General features: G+C 44.8%; 1 long non-coding RNA gene across 1 annotated transcript; it reads left to right on the top strand.

The window, feature by feature from the left end:
- The first annotated feature begins 173 nt into the window (after nt 1-173).
- On the top strand, nt 174-3,325 carry LOC104501573. The gene is made up of 2 exons (XR_727846.1): nt 174-329; nt 2,485-3,325. It is a non-coding gene; the product is annotated as an uncharacterized LOC104501573 (long non-coding RNA).
- Nucleotides 3,326-5,686: the final 2,361 nt, after the last annotated feature.

Here is a 5,686-nt window from a genome sequence, read left to right as displayed (position 1 = left end):
GACTCCCCGGTTTCCTTTGAGCCCCCCGGTTTCCGTGCTAAAAGCTGTCGCCGCTGTGGCCGTGGGTTGCGTTCCCGGTTTGCAGATACACGGAGTCGAGGTGACCCCGCTGCGGTACTCGGTGGGCTTGCCCAGTCTGGGAGGTTTACTGCAAAATGTGAAACAACTTTGAGTTGCAGCTTAGGTGTTGTTGCTTTTCTTCTTAAAGATAAAATTACTACTGGAAAAAGGAAACATGAAGATGATGAACCGGTATTTGAACAAATTGAAAACACATCAGATCCAGCGAGATGCCCTGTGAAAATGTTTGAGTGCTATCTGTCGAAAAGGTGAGTAGGACGGGAGTAGTAGAGAAGCGGTCTGGAGCAGACCAGGTACAAAGCCCAAATGTTTGGATGCAACATGAAATATACTCAGGCAAAGGGAATTAATGGAGATCTTCTGAAAAATATCTCAATGAGAGCGTTAAAATCTCCAGTTCTCTATCTGGGCATGATGTGCAGAGCGCGTGGGAGCGGCGGGGTGCTTCGGTGTTAACTGCCAGGGGCTCACCTGGGATGGGCAGTACCATGTCTTACCTGGAAGCACCAGCTTTCTCTGCGGGGAATGACCAGCAAGGGATCTGGTGGGTTCTGCCGCCGAGCGTTCGTTCACGAGGTCCCTGTCTCTCCAGTACGAATTGGATTGAGACGATGGATTTGACTCGTGTCGAGTCATCGGGAATCTGGAACTGGGACACCTGGTTTGAAAACACGCTTAAAATAGTTTGTAGTAGGGAAAATACTACTAACAGTAACCCAGCATCTAGAAATGCCCCGTTTCCCCCCAATCTGCGCAGAAACTAATACATTAAAAAGAAAAGCTTAGGCAACTCTTAAAAAAGAAATTCATCTAGCAGCGCATTGTTTTGTAAGTGTTTGAAGACAGGATTTCGTGGGGAACTACTTGAATTGGAACAGCTGTTCACGCAACTGATTTTAGCGTAGATTTTGTGTAATTTTTTTTACATAAAGTGGAAGTACGTGATGAATCAAAGAAGTGAAGAGGAACTTGCAGCCTGTTAACGCAAACACTGTTTTTCATAAACCCAGTTAATTCTGATTGTTGCAAGGGGCTTTTTTTGCCTTCAGACTCTGTACTGTCATGGTCTGGGGAGGGTATATTGCATCCAGATTGAAGCTGGATTTTTCGATTGAGTGACACAGCCAGTAGTGGGGAGAGAATAAATTTCTTTTTCTTAAGAAACGTCTCAACTTTGGGAAGAAGCACGCACTTAATCCCGCTGGGAGCATCGTTTATGGTGCGGTTTCAGACTGCTGCTTCTGGTTCTGCTTCTGACAACAGAGACCTCCCATCTTGGAAATAACGTCAATAAAATACTTAGTGCTTTAAAAGCTATTGTAAAAATTAAGGTAATGTTGTGATTTAAGGAAATATTATAAAATTCTTGTAAAAATCAAGGTAATGCCAGCAGTTTGGAATATACCTGGCAACCAGTGGACAGTTGGAGCTGAGATTTCGGGTCCTCTCATTCGCGGTTATGAAGACTGTACCGTTGCTTGTTCCTATAAAAACACTGGCTTGTCAGAAAGAGTGGGAAGGAGGTTGAAACATTTCAACTGTTATAATCATTTAAACAATCAGTTTGCTTCTTGTCTGACTCTTAATCTGATTTTTGTGGGAGCAGAACAAACCAGCATCCCCCCAGCAGGGCAAGAGCAACACCTGAAATCTTGTCAGTCAGTTTGGGAAGATAAGCTGGTAAAAATTCTTATTTTTACCAAAGAAAGAGGAAATAGGAGTTGAATCCTGAAGTCTGCGGTATTCATGAAGGAGAGAGCATGAAGTGAGCATTTGTGCATACAGAATTGAGGATTATTTTCTGCGACTTGCCTAACTGGACAAAAAGCTAGAATTTCCTTAAAGGGATCTTCTCTAGTGACGGAGAGGATGTGTCTGAGCTGGATCCAGCTCCAGAGTATCGTGGGTCAGGAGCGAAGGGATTTTAAGGGTTACAGTGACCAAGCCTTTCAGTAGAATGGGAGGAGGAGGAGGAGGACTTTCAAGGGGACCCAGCCTCCGCGTTCAGAGCTGGCCTCATCAGCCTCATCGCGCCTTTGCTGGTGTCGGCGTTGGCCCTCTTTGCGAATCAGGGCTTCTTAAATAGATAGGAAGTACTTCCTAGTTTAGCAAGTCCTGGATCTGCAGCGTTTTGAAAGCTGCAGGAGTCCAGGGCTCCCGTGTGCTTGCGAAATCCCAGGCTCTGCTTTAGGCTGCTCGGGGGATGTGGGACTGGCCGGGTTTGGGCACGCAGACCCGGCACAACTCCTCCTGCGAGCGAGACCGCGTCTCTCCACGTTGACCTTCCCTTTGTGACGTGCCCGGGTACCGTTAGGATTTATTGTGCGGGATGTTGGAACTGCCAGCGCACTGCTGTGTCCTGCGGGGCGGTTTTTCTAACCCCTGTGCTTTTCCCCCTTGCAGCCCCCAGAATCTGAATCAGAGGACAGACATGTTCTACCTGCAGCCGGAGTGCTCCGTCTCGGCCGAGAGCCCCATCTGGTACACCGCCACCTCACTGGACCGCAGCACGCTGGAAAATATGCTTGTACGGGTTCTTTTAGTAAAAGATATTTATGATAAAGACAATTGCGAACTGGACGAAGACATAGATTAAAACCACCTTCCCGAAACCATCGAGAAAACAAACAGCATCAGACCGAGTCATGCTGCTAGACCTTCCCTATGGAGAACATTTCAAGTTTACCTGTTGTTTTCGGAGTTTTGTAGCAGTGTGTACCCTCACCTGGGTATTACCATGTAAATAGTCTGTGAGTGAAAGTTCCCATTATTCCTCGTAGTGGTTTTAGGATTCATAACAAACACACTTCAGATTCTTTTTTTTTTTTATTATTTATTTGATTAGATATGTTTGTAACTTTTTACATTGCGAAATACGAATGAGGATGTGCCATGTGTAATTTTTTTTTTCCCCCCCCTCGTAGTAAGAGACATCCATATTGCACAACTCTGCTGTTGGAAGCTCCCTTGGAAGGGTTCTTAAACCGGGTGGTTGTGTATGGGTAGCACTACTAAAGTTTAGAACTTGCTGTGTCTTTCAGAATTTTTAAATAAATTGTAAACTAATAGGTTTTTTACTTTTTAGTTACTGAAGCCTTATAAGGTTCTGTAGAGAGATTCCATCTTATGTACCAAAAATAGACAAAAGAGAATGCTGTCGATATTGGTGTACTGTAATGTGAATCTATCCTGGTGAAAACATTTTTTTTGTTGCCCTTATTAAAACCTTAGTGTCCTTTCCTTATTTGTGACTCTCTCTCAATTGCCCCCACAAATAAAGAAAATATATATATATAAAAATAAATGAATATAAGCTTAAAGCATGTGGTCATCAAGACATGTATTTTGTAAAAAAGAAAACCAAAAACCCACCAAACAAAAAAAAAAAGAAAAAGAAATGTCTGATGACGATGCTCTATCATTTTTGTCCATCTTTACTTCTCCAACCATAAATGCTGGTACCTCATATTACTGTTAATCTGTCCTTTGTAGCCTTAGAAAAGGGACTTTATGCTGTATTACATGAAGTAATACGGAATGCTGAATTTTTAACCTCTCTTTGTCCTTGCGTTGCTGTATTTAAATACAGCCAATACTTGACTGTGGGCGGGGAAAATTCTTTTAACTGATGCCTCCCTTCAAAAGCCATATGAGATGTGAAGTTGCGGAAGGTTGAAAGATAATTTTTTTCGTACGAAAAGTCCTTTCATTTGTTCTATATCCGTTCGTTGTGCCGACTTTGCAAAGGGAGGCTGGTTTCCAGATAGAGACGTAGCTGCTGAAGTTTTGTTACCGGCTCTTGTTCTCCCGATGCGAGCAATACGGTGGTTCATGCAATGGTTTTGCTGTTGTACTGGAAAAAATGTAGTAGAATATTCTACTATAAAGGAGTCAAAAGTTTGGCTCTCTGGAATGGCATTAAGCATCTGTCGAGAGGAATCATCTGCTAAAGGGGAAACTCTCTGTGTATATATCTTACCGCCTGAGGATTTATTTCCTGCAAGGGCTGCATGGCTGGTTCGTTTCCCTTGGCTTCAAAGAAATGCGCGTAGGGATGCATCTTTCTATATAGAGAAATAAAGCTTCGGTTGCTTTGGTTTGTTAAGCAAGTTTATTTAAATTCATTTTAAATTTCTGGTGTGTTCCTGACTATGTGTTAACTTCAGATATTCCTCTGTTTCAAAAGTAGGTGGAGATGTACATGTTTAGTTTTCCTTTGGGTTTTTTTTTCTGGTGGTTCTACTCTTCCCGTGAAACGAAGAAATACTACACAGCACCAGTGAGCAGATCACTACTAACAGCTTCAATGCTCTTTCCCACCTGTGAGTGGATGCGATAAGAACTTGGTTCGTTAACGCTTGGTTTTTCAAGCAACAGCCATAGAACGTGCCCTGAAACACAGAAGTGATGCAGCTGGGAGTAGTAATCATGGTTGTGTTCTGGGCGTTCCAGTTGAACACCCGCCGTGGGGGACATGGGAAATGGGAATCAGAGTTACTCATTCCCTTCCTAAGATGCGTCCTGTGCTTGCCTTGAAACGTCCCCTTTCAGCAGGCGTTGCAGAGGTTTGATGAGCAGCGGTGAGGATCCCTCCAGCTCAGACTTCAAGTCCTTCAGCCAGGGCTTCTCTCGCTCGCTGGTGAAGGCAGCGTTTAACCACAAAACGCTTTTGTGACACTGCAAACTTACAACGTGACGTGAAAGTGCCTTAAATCAGGACTGAAGTTTAGTAGGTGTGTTGAGCGTTTGGTCTTAGAGTTTAAATCCTCAGCAACAGCTGTTTCTTCCACAGGGCCAGTTTTTATAAGGCATGTTGAACCATGGATGTGTCTTTCCAGTGTCATTAGAAAATAATTAATGCTTCCTAAAGCATATCAGAAATCACATGATTATCCTCTACTTGTCCCATTGGCTGCCCAAGATTCACCTTCCATCACTGCAAAATGTTAGATTCGGAAATATAAGGATGCTTGTCAAGAAAATAACTTTTATTCCAGAAGATGGAGCTATTCCATCATCAGCAATAACGTTTTTCAGGTGGATGGTGTGTTTAGATCTAACCCATTTTAACCGGGGAGAGACTGACTGCAGTCAGCAGTGCGCCCTGGCTCGATGTGCGCGTTTTACTCCTTAATTTGAGCGGCGAAGTGCAACGGAAGGCCTTAGTTCTGAGAAAACACGGGCACGCGGGTTTGTAACAGCGAGGAGTTCAGGGCAAATGCATTTTCTGTGTCTTCGCAAGAACCGTCAGCAGCTGGGCTGGAGTCGGGGGGTGGTCAGGAGTTACCAGGTCAGGAGTTGCAGGCTGTTGTGCAGGAAAACGTCCGATGCCCTGTTTGACACCGAGCTTCCAAGTTAGTGTTACACCCAGGATGTGCCCTCACTTTCCGCCTTGAGAGGGTGAGAAGTGGCACCCAGCTGTTGTGGCTGTCCCTGTGATCTCAGACAGCAGCGTGGGGCCGGTGCCTCTGCCTCTGCACGGAGCCCTGCGATGGTGCTGGCAGGATTCGCCGGACGTCTCCAGTCACGCCGGTGTGTGCCCTGCAGCTCCTGGGTTCTAGTTCTGAGCAATTCACAGGTGAAGGAGCAGCCTCAGGACACTGAG

This window comes from Buceros rhinoceros, unplaced genomic scaffold (assembly GCF_000710305.1).
Source record: "Buceros rhinoceros silvestris isolate BGI_N320 unplaced genomic scaffold, ASM71030v1 scaffold16061, whole genome shotgun sequence".
Lineage (NCBI taxonomy): Eukaryota > Metazoa > Chordata > Aves > Bucerotiformes > Bucerotidae > Buceros > Buceros rhinoceros.
The sequence above is the reverse complement of the archived record's forward strand: the minus strand, read 5'-3'. Positions and strand labels throughout refer to the sequence as shown.